Source organism: Leucopleurus acutus (assembly GCF_964270905.1).
Source record: "Leucopleurus acutus genome assembly, chromosome: 5".
Taxonomy (NCBI): Eukaryota; Metazoa; Chordata; class Mammalia; order Artiodactyla; family Delphinidae; genus Leucopleurus; species Leucopleurus acutus.
This window is the reverse complement of record NC_139147.1, coordinates 117019259-117034641: the sequence shown is the minus strand read 5'-3', so window position 1 is coordinate 117034641 and position 15383 is coordinate 117019259. Positions and strand designations below refer to the sequence as shown.

Below are 15383 nucleotides of genomic sequence, written 5' to 3'. Positions count from 1 at the left end.
GCACAGCACTGGCTTAGGCCTGTAGCAGTTAAAATTATTAATACTGTTCCTTTTCATTCCTGACATGTTCCAGTTAGGACAATAAATTATACAGATGCTTTAATTAAGAGTTTCTTTTATCCCCACTCCCCCATTTTGCACTTACTTTTATTTTTTATTTATTATTTTATAGCAAAAACTTTTATGTTTAGAATTAGCCAGCTGGACTCAGTTTAGATGACCCCAATTTTGCTGGCAACATCCTAAGCATCATACTCAGGAGCCAGTGGAACATATGCCTTCTTCTCTCCATCAGGCCTGATCAGAGTGTTGACTCTGGCCATGTCAATGTCATAGAGCTTCTTCACAGCCTATTCAGTTTGGTGTTTGTTGGCCTTGACATCCACAATGAACACCGGTGTGTTGTTGTCTTCTATTTTCTTCATGGCTTACTCGGTGGTGAGGGGGAACTTGGTGATGGCATAGTGGTCAGGCTTGTTTCTCCTAGGGGCGCTCTTCTGAGGATATTTGGGCTGCCTCCTGAGCCGCAGTGCTTTGCGCCGTCCGAAGATGTGTGACGTCCGGATCTCCTTTTTTTTCGTGGCCGTGGACGCTGCCTTTCAACACTGCTTTCTTGGCCTTCAAAGCCTTTGCTTTGGCTTGGGTTTTCAGAGGAGCAGGGGCTTCCTTCTTCGCCTTCGGCGCCATCTTTGTGAAAAGGGGTCACTTATTATTTATTTATTTATTTAATTGTTATTGAAGTACAGTTAATTCACAATGTTGTGTTAGTTTCAAGTATACAGCAAAGTGATTCGGTCAGATTCTTTTCCATTATAGGTTATTACAAGATACTGAGTATAGTTCTCTGTGGCATACAGTGGGTCCTTGTTGTTTACCTACTTTATATATAGTAGTATGTGTACATACATATGCATTCTGTGTGTATATATATATTTTATATATATATATATATATATATATATAAACAGCTTTGTTGGAGTATAGTTGCTTTACAATGGTGTGTTAGTTTCTGCTTTATAACAAAGTGAATCAGTTATACATATACATATGTCCCCATATCTCTTCCCTTTTGTGTCTCCCTCCCTGCCACCCTCCCTATCCCACCCCTCTAGGTGGTCACAAAGCACTGAGCTGATCTCCCCGTGCTATGCGGCTGTTTCCCACTAGCTATCTATTTTATGTTTGGTAGTGTATATATATGTCCATGCCACTCTCTCACTTCGTCCCAGCTTACCCTTCCCCTCCCTGTGTCCTCAAGTCCATTCTCTACATCTGCATCTTTATTCCTGTCCTGCCCCTAGGTTCTTCAGAACCTTTTGTTCTTTTTTATTTTAGATTCCATTATATATATGTTAGCATACAGTATTTGTTTTTCTCTTTCTGACTTACTTCACTCTGTATGACAGACTCTAGGTCCATCCACCTCACTACAAATAACTCAATTTCGTTTCTTCTTATGGCTGAGTAATATTCCATTGGATATATGTGCCACATCTTCTTTATCCATTCATCTGTTGATGGACACTTAGGTTGCTTCCATGTCCTGGCTATTGTAAATAGAGCTGCAATGAATATTTTGGCACATGACTCTTTCTGAATTATGGTTTTCTCAGGGTATATGCCCAGTAGTGAGATTGCTGGGTCGTATGGTAGTTCTAGTTTTAGTTTTTTAAGGAACCTCCATACTGTTCTCCATAGTGGCTGTACCAATTTACATTACCACCAACAGAGCAAGAGTGTTCCCTTTTCTCCACACCCTCTCCAGTATTTATTGTTTCTAGATTTTTTGATGATGGCCATTCTGACCAGTGTGAGATGATATCTCATTGTAGTTTTGATTTGCATTTCTCTAATGATTAGTGATGTGGAGCATCCTTTCATGTGTTTGTTGGCAATCTGTATATCTTCTTTGGAGAAATGTCGATTTAGGTCTTCTGCCCGTTTTTGGATTGGGTTGTTTGTTTAATTGATGTTGAGCTTCATGAGCTGCTTGTAAATTTTGGAGATTAATCCTTTGTCAGTTGCTTCATTTGTAAATACTTTCTCCCATTCTGAGGGTTGTCTTTTTGTCTTATTTATGGTTTCCTTTGCTGTGTAAAAGCTTTTAAGTTTCATTAGGTCCCATTTGTTTATTTTTGTTTTTATTTCCATTTCTCTAGGAGGTGGGTCAAAAAGGATCTTGCTGTCCAAGAATGTTCTGCCTATGTTTTCCTCTAAGAGTTTTATACTGTCTGGCCTAACATTTAGGTCTTTAATCCATTTTGAGTTTATTTTTGTGTATGGTGTTAGGGAGTGTTCTGATTTCATTCTTTTATGTGTAGCTGTCCAGTTTTCCCAGCACCACTTATTGAAGAGGCAGTCTTTTCTCCACTGTATATTCTTGCCTTCTTTATCAAAGATTAGGTGACCATATGAGCGTGGGTTTATCTTTGGGCTTTCTAGCCTGTTCCATTGATCTATATTTCTGTTTTTGCACCAGTACCATACTCTCTTGATTACTGTAGCTTTGTAGTATAGTCTGAAGTCAGGGAGCCTGATTCCTCCAGCTCCAATTTTCTTCCTCAAGATTGCTTTAGCTGTTCAGGGTCTTTTGTGTTTCCATACAAATTGTGAGATTTTTTGTTCTAGTTCTATGAAAAATGCCAGTGGTAGTTTGATAGGGATTGCATTGAATCTGTAGATTGCTTTGGGTAGTACAGTCATTTTCACAATGTTGATTCTTCCAATCCAAGAACATGGTACATCTCTCCATCTGTTTGTATCATCTTTAATTTCTTTCATCAGTGTCTTATAATTTTCTGCATACAGGTCTTTTGTCTCCCTAGGTAGGTTTATTCCTAGATATTTTATTCTTTTTGTTGCAGTGGTAAATGGGAGAGTTTCCTTAATTTCTCTTTCATATTTTTCATCATTAGTGTATAGGAATGCAAAAGATTTCTGTGCATTAAATTTGAATCCTGCTACTTTACCAAATTCATTGATTAGCTCTAGTAGTTTTCTGGTAGCATCTTTAGGTTTCTCTGTGTATAGTATCAGGTCATGTCAAACAGTGACAGCTTTATTTTTTCTTTTCCAATTTGGATTCCTTTTATTTCTTTTTCTTCTGTGATTGCTGTGGCTAAAACTTCAAAACTATGTTGAATAATAGTGGTGAGAGTGGGCAACCTTGTCTTGTTCCTGATTTTAGTGGAAATGGTTTCAGTTTTTCACCATTGAGGACGATGTTGGCTGTGGGTTTGTCATATATGGCCTTTATTATGTTGAGGAAAGTTCCCTCTATGCCTACTTTCTGCAGGGTTTTTACCATAAATGGATGTTGAATTTTGTTGCAAGCTTTCTCTGCATCTATTGAGGTGATCATATGATTTTTCTCCATTAATTTGTTAATATGGTGTATAACATTGATTGATTTGCATATATTGAAGAATCCTTGCATTCCTGGGATAAATCCCACTTGATCATGGTGTATGATCCTTTTAATGTGCTGTTTTGGATTCTACTTGCTAGTATTTTGTTGAAGATTTTTGCATCTATGTTCATCTGTGATATTGGCCTGTAGTTTTCTTTCTTTGTGTCATCTTTGTCTGGTTTTGGTATATGGGTGATGGTGGCCTCATAGAATGAGTTTGGGAGTGTTCCTCCCTCTGCCATATTTTGGAAGAGTTTGAGAAGGATAGGTGTTAGCTCTTCTCTAAATGTTTGATAGAATTTGCCTGTTAAGCCATCTGGTCCTGGGTTTTTGTTTGTTGGAATACTTTTAATCACAGTTTCAATTTCAGTGCTTGTGATCTGCCTGTTCATATCTTCTATTTCTTCCTGGTTCAGTCTCGGAAGGTTGTGCATTTCTAAGAATTTGTCCATTTCTTCCAGGTTGTCCATTTTATTGGCATATAGTTGCTTGTAGTAATCTCTAATCATCCTTTGTATTTCTGCAGTGTCAGTTGTTACTTCTTCTTTTTCACTTCTAATTCTATAGATTTGAGTTTTCTCCCTTTTTTTCTTGATGAGTCTGGCTAATGGTTTATCAATTTTGTTTATCTTCTCAAAGAACCAGCTTTTAGTTTTATTGATCTTTGCTATTGTCTCCTTCATTTCTTTTTCATTTATTTCTGATCTGATCTTTTTGATTTCTTTCCTTCTGCTAAGTTTGGGGGTTTTTTGTTCTTCTTTCTCTGTAATTGCTTTAGTTGTAGGGTTTGGTTGTTTATTTGAGATGTTTCTTGTTTCTTAAGGTAGGACTGTATTGCTATAAAATTCCCTCCTAGAACTGCTTTTGCTGCATCCCATAGGTTTTAGGTCGTCGTGTTTGCATTGTCATTTGTTTCTAGGTATTTTTTGATTTCCTCTTTGGTATCTTCAGTTATCTCTTGGTTATTAAGTAGTGTATTGTTTAGCCTCCATGTGTTTGTACTTTTTACACATTTTTTTCCTGTAATTGATATCTAGTCTCATAGTGTTGTTGTCGGAAAAGATACTTGATATGATTTCAATTTTCTTAAATTTACCAAGGCTTGATTTGACCCAAGATATGATCTATCCTGGAGAATGTTCCATGAGCACTTGAGAAGAATGTGTATTCTGTTGTTTTTGGATGGAATGTCATATAAATATCAATTAAGTCCATCTTGTTTAATGTATCACTTAAAGCTTGTGTTTCCTTATTTATTTTCATTTTGGATGATCTGTCCATTGGTGAAAGTGGGGTTTTAAAGTCCCCTACTATGATTGTATTACTGTCGATTTCCCCTTTTATGGCTGTTAGTATTTGCCTTATGTAGTGAGGTGCTCCTATGTTGGGTGCATAAATATTTCAATTGTTATATCTTCTTCTTGGATTGATCCCTTGATCATTATGTAATGTCCTTCTTTGTCTCTTGTAATAGTCTTTATTTTAAAGTCTATTTTGTCTGATATGAGAATTGGTACTCCAGCTTCTTTTGATTTCCATTTGCATGGAATATCTTTTTCTATCCCCTCATTTTCAGTCTGTATGTGTCCCTAGGTCTGAAGTGGGTCTCTTGTAGGCAGCATATATATGGGTCTTGTTTTTGTATCCATTCAGCCAGTCTATGTCTTTTGGTTGGAGCATTTAATCCATTTACATTTAAGGTAATTATCGATATGTATGTTCCTATTACCATTTTCTTAACTGTTTCGGGTTTGTTTTTGTAGGTCTTTTCCTTCTCTTTTGTTTCCTGCCTAGAGAAGTTCCTTTAGCATTTGTTGTAACGCTGGTTTAGTGGTTCTGAATTCTCTTAACTTTTGCTTGTCTGTAAAGGTTTTAATTTCTCCATCAAATCTGAATGAGGTCCTTGCTGGTTAGAGTAATCTTGGTTGTAGGTTTTTCTCCTTCATCACTTTAAATATGTCCTGCCACTCCCTTCTGGCTTGCAGAGTTTCTGCTGAAAGATCAGCTGTTAACTTTATGGGGATTCCCTTGTGTGTTATTTGTTTTTTTTTTCCCTTGCTGCTTTTAATATTTTTTCTTTGTATTTAATTTTTGATAGTTTGATTAATAGGTGTCTTGGTGTGTTTCACCTTGGATTTATCCTGTATGGGACTCTCTGCCCTTCCTGGATTGATTGACTATTTCCTTTCCCATATTAGGAAAGTTTTCAACTATAATCTCTTAAAATATTTTCTCAGTCCCTTTCTTTTTCTCTTCTTCTTCTGGGACCCCTACAATTCTAATGTTGGTGCGTATATTGTTGTCCCAGAGGTCTCTAAGACCGCCCTCAATTCTTTTTTCTTTATTCTGCTCTGCAGTAGTTATTTCCATTATTTTATCATCCAGATCAGTTATCTGTTCTTCTGCCTCAGGTATTCTGCTATCGATCCCTCTAGAGAATTTTTAATTTCATTTATTGTGTTGTTCATCACTGTTTGTTTGCTCTTTAGTTCTTCTAGGTCCTTGTTAAACATTTCTTATATTTTCTCCATTCTATTTCCAAGATTTTGGATCATCTTTACTATCATTATTCTGAATTCTTTTTCAGGTAGACTGCCTATTTCCTCCTCATTTGTTAGGTCTGGTGGCTTTTTACCTTGCTCCTTCATCTGCTGTGTGTTTCTCTGTCTTCTCATTTTGCTTAACTTACTGCGTTTGGGGTCTCCTTTTCGCAGGCTGCAGTTTCGTAGTTCCAGTTGTTTTTGGTGTCTGTCCTCAGTGACTAAGGTTTGTTCAGTGGGTTGTGTAGGCTTCCTGGTGGAGGGGCCTAGTGCCTGTGTTCTGGTGGATGAGGCTGGATCTTGTCTTTCTAGTGGGCAGGTCCACGTCTGGTGGTGTGTTTTGGGGTGTCTGTGGCCTTAATATAATTTTATGTAGCCTCTCTGCCAATAGATGGATTTGTGTTCCTGTCTTGCTAGTTGTTTGGCATAGGGTGTCCAGCACTGTAGCTTCCTGGTTGTTGAGTGGAACTGGGTCTTAGCGTTGAGATGGAGATCTCTGAGAGATTTTCTCCATTTGATATTATGTGGAGGTGGGAGGTCTCTTGTGGACCAGTGTCGTGAACTTGGCTCTCCCACTTCAGAGGCACAGCCCTGACACCTGGTTGGAGCACCAAGAGCCTGTCATCCATATGGCTCAGAATAAAAGGGAGAAAAAAATGAAAGAAAAAAAGAAGAAGATAAAATAAAATAAAATAAAATAATTAAAATAAAAAATGATTATTAAAATTTTTTTTGAAAAGTAATAAAAAAAGAAAGAGAGAGCAACTAAACCAAAAAACAAATCCATCCATTACAAGTGCTAAGAACTATACTAAAAAACAAAACAAAAACAAAAAACGGACAGACAGAACCCTAGGACAAATGGTAAAAGCAAAGCTATACAGACAAAATCACATACAGAAGCATACACATACACACTCACAACAAGAGAGAAAGGGAAAAAAAATATATATATCATTGCTCTTGAAGTCCACCTCCTCTATTGGGGATGACTGGTTGTCTATTCAGGTATTCCACAGATGCAGGGTACATCAAGTTGATTGTGGAGCTTTAATCCGCTGCTCCTGAGGCTGCTGGGAGAAATTTCCCTTTCTCTGTTTGCACAGCTCCTGGGGTTCAGCTTTGGATTTGGACCCGCCTCTGCGTGTAGGTCACCTGAGGGCATCTGTTCTTAGCTCAGACAGGACAGGGTTAAAGGAGCAGCTGATTCGGGGGCTCTGACTCACTCAGGCCGGGGGGAGGGAGGGGTATGGAGTCCAGGGCGAGCCTGCGGCAGCAGAGGACAACCTAACGTTGCGCTAGCCTGAGGCTCACTGTGTGTTCTCCTGGGGAAGTTGTCCCTGGATCACAGGACCCTGGCAGTGGGGGTCTTAACAGTCTCCCAGGAGGGGAGGTGTGGATAGTGACCTGTGCTTGCACACAGGCTTCTTGGTGGCGGCAGCAGCAGCCTTAGCGTCTCATGCCCATGTCTGGGGTCCTCGCTGCTAGCCGCGGCTCGCGCCCGTCTCTGGAGCTCCTTTATGCGGCACTCTTACTTTCCTCTCCTTGCGCACCAGGAAACAAAGCCGCAAGAATAAGTCTCTTGCCTCTTAGGCAGCTCCAGACTTTCCCGGACTCCCTCCCGGCTAGCCGTGGCGCACTAGCCCCCTTCAGGCTGTGTTCACACAACCAACCCCAGTCCTCTCCCTGGGATCTGACCCCCGAAGCCCGAGCCTCCGCTCCCAGCCCCGCCCACCCCGGCGGGTGAGCAGACAAGCCTCTCGGGCTGGTGAGTGCCGGTCGGCACCGATCATCTGTGCGAGAATCTCTCCGCTTTGCCCTCCGCACCCCTGTTGCTGCACTCTCCTCTGTGTCTCCGAAGCCTCCCGCCTCCGCCACCTGCAGTCACCGCCGGCGAAGGGCCTTCCCAGTGTGTGGCAACCTTTCCTCCTTCACAGCTCCCTCCCACTGGTGCAGGTCCCGTCCCTATTCTTTTGTCTCTGTTTATTCTTTTTTCTTTTGCCCTACCCAGGAACGTGGGGAGTTTCTTGCCTTTGGGGAGGTCTGAGGTCTTCTGCCAGCGTTCAGTAGGTGTTCTGTAGGAGTTGTTCCACATGTAGATGTATTTCTGATGTATCTATGGGGAGGAAGGTGATCTCCACGTCTTACTCTTCCGCCATCTTGAAGCTCCTCTGGTCACTTATTTTTAAATTTGTTTCTTTTAAAAAAAGCTCTCATGGAACATTTAAAATATTTAAAAAACTGATAAATGCCATAAACATCTATGTAGCCATCATCCAGTTTCAGCAACTATCAACTAACCACCAATAATGTTTCTTCTATACCCTCAGCCACTCCTCAACTCCTGTATTATTTTGAAAGAAATCCCAGATTCCATATTATTTTATCCATAATTTTTATACCCTTTGAATCAATATTATTTAAGTACCAACCTCCCACTAAACATTTGCATTTTAACTCATTATGTTTCAAATTTCTTATCTCCCCCAATACCTTGACTTCTTTGTAGCCTTTCCTTTCTCACTGTCTGCCATTAGTCTGTCGTTCTGTTCCTGAGTCCTCGTATTGAGGGACTTCATCAGTATTTCTCAAGAACTTTTCAGGAGTCATTGAATATTTGTTGCTGCTGAGGGAGATAGCCAATATTTCTGCCTAAAAACAAATTATTATATTTATTATTAAAAATAAAAGATAATATTTTGAACTTTGTTTTTCTAGTGTGTCAACTGCATCTGTCTTTTCAGATATTGATTTGTCCATTGGTTTGCCCTTTGAATTATTTTTGGTGAATTTATCTTATTGCTTTGTTACACAGTTGGAAGAGTGTTGGTTCCAGATTCCAGTTCTCTGAAGACTTCTGTTGTCTATTGTGGACTAATCCTGGGGTCTAATTTCAAGGTTCATTTGACATTTTGGTGGAAAATGTGTATTCTGGTAACTATGTCCTTTGAAAAACTTTGTGAGTTACAAATGATCAGAGAGAGAGAGAGAGAGAGAGTGACAGAAGACATGACTGTTAAACTTTGATAAATTTATTAAGGTCTTAAGATACTTTTTATGTTAGAATTTTCTTCATAGTTTAAAATATTTAGATTAATACCTATGAATGCACATTATATAATACATATATATAATTTGATAATACAAATAATTGATTCCTCAAATAAGCTAGTTTTGTTAGTTTGTATTTTATCTATTTGGGAAACTTGAATAAAAAGTATTACACTTTTACTCCCTTTTGATTTTCTCTGCATTGTATTTATATTTTTCTTAGTTTTTTTTTTTTGGCTGTGTTGGGCCTTTATTGCTGCGCGCGGGCTTTCTCTAGTTGCGGCGAGTGGGGCTACTCTTCCTTGTGGTGTGTGGGCTTCTCGTTGAGGTGGCTTCTCTTGTTGCAGAGCATAGGCTCTAGGTGTGCGGGATTCAGTAGTTGTGGCTCCCGGGCTCTAGACCACAGGCTCAGTAGTTGTGGTGCACGGGCTTAGTTGCTCTGCGGCATGTGGGATCTTCCTGGACCAGGGATTGAACCCATGTCCCCTGCACCGGTGGGCGGATTCTTAACCACTGTGCCACCAGGGAAGCCCTGTATTTTTCTTCTCTACGATTTTTTTTCCATAACTTATATTAAGATTTTCTTTTTGAGTATTACATTGTTTTTTCTTTTCTTCATATGTTGGTAATCCCCATCTGCATTCTTTCCCATTATTCAATCTTCACATCCAAGTTCAGATCCAAGTTCAATATTTTCTAAATTCATATACTATGCGTGGATTAATAATGAGGACTACTCTTTACCCATTTCATACTCAACCAAATGATTAAATGTATTTTTAAGGAGCATATACTTTTCATACTAGGTTGAAAGTTCCTGGAGACCAGAATCTCAACCTTTTATATCAGTATCAATGTATCAACCTTTTGTGTCTGTATCAATGTATCAACATAAAATTAAATATGGTAGACTCTCCAAATATTTGTTGACTTAAAATCTAGTTAGGAAAAATCATGTTTTGCTACATGTTTCATGTACTTTCTGACTATAATATAAATAAATTCATCCGTGTTATGATCTTATGCATTATAAATATTTAAGACATCAGCAACATTAATGGAGTTCTAAATAAAGCATAGAAAAGTTTAGCCACAATTCCACTATTCAATTCCAATTTTTAAATTTTTAAAATTAAAAAATTTAACAAATAAATTGAAGATAATTGATTTACAATGTGTTAGTTTCTGGTGTACAGCAAAGTGATTCAGTTATATATATATATTCTTTTTCAGATTCTTTTCCATTATAGTTTATTACTATATTGAATATAGTTCCCTGTGCTATATAGTAGGACCTTGTTGTTTATCTATTTTATGCATAGTAGTTTGTATCTGCTATACCCAAACTCCTAACTTATCCCTACCCCTCCTTTCCCTTTTGGTAAGTTTGTTTTATACGTAAGCGAGTCTGTTTCTGTTTTGGAAAGAAGTTCATTTGTAACACTTTTTTGGATTCCACATATAAGTGATATCATATGATATTTATCTTTCTCTGTCTGACTTATTTCACTTAGTATGATAATCTCTAACTCCATCCATGTTGCTGCAAATGGCATCATTTCATTCTTTTTTTTATGGCTGAGTACTATTCCATTGTATATATATGCCACAACTTGTTTATTCATTCATCTATATACGGGCACTTAGGTTGCTTCCACGTCTTGGCTATTATAAATAGTGCTGCTGTGAACATTGGGGTGCATGTATCTTTTTGAATTCAAGTTTTCTCCAGATATATGTAAGGGCAAATAATTTCTACACTGCTATAATTAGTGCCATAGATACTTTGTTTTAAAGGTCAACTTTATTAAGGTATAATTCACATACAATAAAATGTACCCATTTTTGGTGTACATTTTGGAAAAGTTTCAAAAAGTTTTCTTTTTCAAAAGAAAATTCTCAATATAATTTTGCAATGTTTTTTGGTCTTAATAATCTTTACAGTTTGATTATATATACATATATTTAATTGAAAAAAGCTGTTAAAAGGTAAAAAATACTACTCTTTTTCTAGCTATTGATACAAGTTTCCAGTCTTACTCTATGTACAATTTTTCTGGCTAAGACTGGCCCTGGGTAAAATTTGGAAACAAGCAAAGATTTTGCTTTAAATTTCCTCTTGGAGTCCATTTCTGCTTCCTCCTCATTCCAAGGAGGCCTGTCATTACAAGCCGCACCTCTACCTCAGTTGTTTATCACTTTGGGACAGAAGTATTTTACACTTTAGACTCCTGAGTTTGTATTTAATGTGCTAATGCCTTTAGTGGCAGAGATTTTCAGTCAAATATATAAATGTCCCTTAATCATGTGTTGTTTGAAGACTTATCCCTTCTATAAAGTTACCTCTGACAGTACATTTGGTCATTTCTAGATTCTCTGACTTTTTCAGGTATCTAATTCCTATCCTGCAAGGAGTGCATGAAAGGACAAAGCATCATGAGTGTGTGTGTGTGTGTGTGTGTGTGTGTGTGTATGTGTGTACCAACATGTGTTTTATTGCCTTGGAAAGAAGTGGTATCCTTCTCCAATATCTTGTGTAGGATGAGTTGGAGAGTTTTCTAGTTTTCAAACTTTTGTAAATTCTCTAGTCCTGACATATCCTGTTCTTTGCCTGGCTGGGTAGACAAAGTGTAAGCTTGAAGGGCTACGCTGGCAGAATGACCTTTCATTCTCCCAGGTGGATTGAATCAGATACTGCTTTCCTCAAACACTCAATCACAATTCTTAGTCACAGACTAGGTCACAGCCAAGCAGTCAGCCTCAGGGTATGGTCATGTTCAAGTTCAGCTCATTAGTACCAGCCCAGGCTAGTCTTTTGTTTCTGTACTCATAGTTCTGTTAGGAAAGTGCAGGATTTAGGCTACTTTGAAAAATTTAATCCCCCCTTCCCAAGTTTTTGACTGTGGAACAGCTAGAGAGGGATGGACTTCGGAATAAAACAGACCCATCTGTGTGTGTATATATTTCCTCCCTCCCTTCTTCCCTTCCTTCCTTCTTTCCTTCCTTTTTTCCCTTTCTTGTTTACTGTTTCATTTGTTTATTATTGAAAAGAGATAAAAGAGCATGGTACAATTTCAAACAAATTTAAGAGTATGTGATGGAAAGTAAGCAGTCCCTCTATCTCAAGTCTCTAAACTCCTTTCCTAAAGGCAGCCACACTTAGCATTTTCTTATGCGTCCCTCCGTAAAATTTCAGTTCATAATCAAACACATATTTGTATTTATACCCTTTAATTTATATCCTGTTAAAAAGCTCAGATGTACCTGGCTTATTTTCACTTGAAACGTGTCCAGAATATTGTTTCAAAACAGCACTTACAGATCTACCGCATTCTTTCTAAAGACCATGTTTGGCTACATAGTGTTCTATTGTATTGTACATACTTTGTTGAACCAGTCTCCTGTGGAGGGAACTTAAGTTATTTCTAGTCAAAAAATTCCTTTTGGTTATTAAGGATGATACCACAGTGAGTATTCATAGAGATACATGAGGATAATTATTGGAGACATTCCTGAAGTAGGTTGCTATGTCTAACATTAAACTTTTAATAGTTATTGCCAAATTGTCCTTCAATGAAGTTTCATCAACTTATCCTCCCAGTAACAACATTTGAAAATGCTTGGTTTCAGACTATTAGTATCAAACTTTTCCAACTTTGCCTACAAATTCATTTTTCTTCAATAAATAAGAAGCACTGTCTCTTCCTTTCTCCATTCTCCTGCCACCTTTAATTGTCTTATTTTTAATCACAGAATAAGATATTGAAGGTTATAACTTTTTAGAGTTAAGCATAAATTCCAAATGTTGACTATGCAGTCATTCCTTATAAGGAAGAAAGAGGTGTTTCTCTGGGCCTACATTCAATTTCCATGCTTCAGTCCCTCTTTGCTTTAACTCTGCCCACATGCTGGTTATGTGGCAGTGTTAATTGGGCATTCTGCTTTTTGAATCTCATGTAGAGTGCACATCCAACTAGTTTACCACAAAATTTAAAACAAAAATGAAGAGAATGAACACAGCCATTAGAGTTGTTGTGAATCATTTGAGTTAAATGTAAATGCAGAAAGAAAACAGGAAAACTACTATTAAGTGCACCTTGCCCTTCTCAGTGGAATACAGTACAGATTTACAATGTTAATTATTTCCACCATCTATCTGTTTAAAAGCTGTGAGATTGCAATATGAATATGTCAGGTATTTAAATACTAATTTTACTTAAAAAAATCTGTACTTTTTATTAAAATATCATTATGCATATTTTAAAGTTAAAACTCTGTGCTATGTAAATGTAGAGTAAAATTCCCATTTATCGTCCACTGAATGTGAGGGAAATTGGATTTGTCAGGAAGCTGATTGATATCTCGAAGTGTTTTGTTTTCAGTGACTGGCACTGCCGAGCTACAACCATCTATCATCTAACAGGTAATTAGTCAGATTTCTCATCATGAGCCTTCAATCCTGCTGTTTTATTGTTGAAATACCACAAACCAGTAGGCAATCTGAATGCAGATAAAGTTCTCTGTCATGGTCTTAAGGACAAAGACAACATTTTGCAATTCAGCAGTAGTGAGTTTGAATAAAAGTCACTGAAATGTAAGTTTGGGTCTTACAAGAAAATAAACATAATAAAAAATATAACTTGAGACCCTACTTGTCCTCTAAAGTGACAACTGAGAAACTGGCTATTTACAAAGCCCCTTAATGTTCCAAAATGAACTTACTTTATTATAATATTTTATAAGTAGAAAGTTAAGTAGAAGAACATTGATCACATGAAAAATAAAGTTAGATAAAATAGATGAACCAGGTCCTGAATAGCTTTCATCCATTTTCTAAAATATTTTAGATGGTGGATAAAAATAATCTGTAATTAATAGTAGCTAATCATATGAAAAGTTTACTCCTTTTTAAATATTTTATAAGGAAGTTTAGAAATTAAAATAACTGGAAACTCTAAAGATGAATTATTTGATCACTCTTACATGTGCTTTGTACTAAACAAGCTTGCTTCTGAAATTGTTGCTAAGACACTTCTGGGGCCTTCTATGGTTTATAGGTTTCAGACAATTGATTCACATTCTTGGATCCCAAGAAGGTTGGTAACTTTATACCATTGAATATTATTTTCTTGACTTAATTCAAAATTGTTTATTATCTTTCAGAAAAATGGATCTCAAAATACTTCAGCTTTCCAAAAAGTCACAGATACCATAGTCATTACTTCTTAATGAAGTGTACATATAATGTGTCTTCTTTCAAACATTTTGTGTGGAAATGAATATATTTACATGCTTTCTCAAACCTTGGTTAAATAATAATTTTCTTTATGCCACAAAGTAATGTATATGCAGCATGTGTACATTAAAATTTATTAGATAAGCAATGTTTTAATTCAATTACATAGTCATATTTTCTGGTAAATAATAGATTTTACCACAGAGAAAATTTTTACATAATTGAGTTTGATTTTAAAATATAAACTAAACTTTAGTTTTGTATGCAGATTAAACACATACTTTACAAACATAGTATATAATGTGGACATTCCTATGCAATATGTAGAATATAATATCACATATTATCAAGTTGTTTAGACATTTAAAATATGGTACTATAATTTTTCTTGTATTATCTTTATTAAAAATATAGCAATTTATACACATATCTTTGTGTTTCCTTAAATAGCATAAGCTTTGGTTCTACCATGAATATTTCATAAAACCTTTTCATATGAAAACAAATACCAATTATAAATCATGATTTCTTTCAATATCTTAATGCAATGTAAAAAAATACTCTTGTAGGTATTATCACACGAGAATAAAAAGTTGAGAGTAATTATCATTAAATAAGTATTTTTTTTTTTTTTTTAAATGAGGGAAATAGTGGGTTTGTTTCTTTGGAATCATGATTTTGGCCCACGGGCCCAGCCGCTCTGTGGCATGTGGGATCCTCCCAGACCAGGGCATGAACCCATGTCCCCGGCATCGGCAGGCGGACTCTCAACCACTGCGCCACCAGGGAAGCCACAGTAATTTTTTTTTTTAAGATTGTTTTTTGATGTGGACCATTTTTTAAAATTAATTAATTTATTTTTATATTTATTTTTGTCTGTGTTGGGTCTTCGTTTCTGTGTGCGGGCTTTCTCTAGTTGCGGCAAGCGGGTACCACTCTTCATCACGGTGCACGGGCCTCTCACTATCGTGGCCTCTCTTGTTGCGGAGCACAGGCTCCAGACGCGCAGGCTCAGTAGCTGTGGCTCACGGGCCCAGTTGCTCTGCAGCATGTGGGATCTTCCCAGACCAAGGCTCGAACCCATGTTCCCTGCATTGGCAGGCAGATTCTCAACCATTGCACTACCAGGGAAGCCCTAAATAAGTAA

At 37.2% G+C, this 15383-nt stretch overlaps 1 pseudogene across 1 annotated transcript; it reads right to left on the bottom strand.

Annotated features, from left to right (window-relative positions):
• Positions 1-212: 212 nt before the first annotated feature.
• LOC309962025 (large ribosomal subunit protein uL23-like) lies at positions 213-693 on the bottom strand (annotated as a pseudogene). Its single transcript has one exon. The product of its transcript is annotated as a large ribosomal subunit protein uL23-like (transcript).
• Positions 694-15383: the final 14690 nt, after the last annotated feature.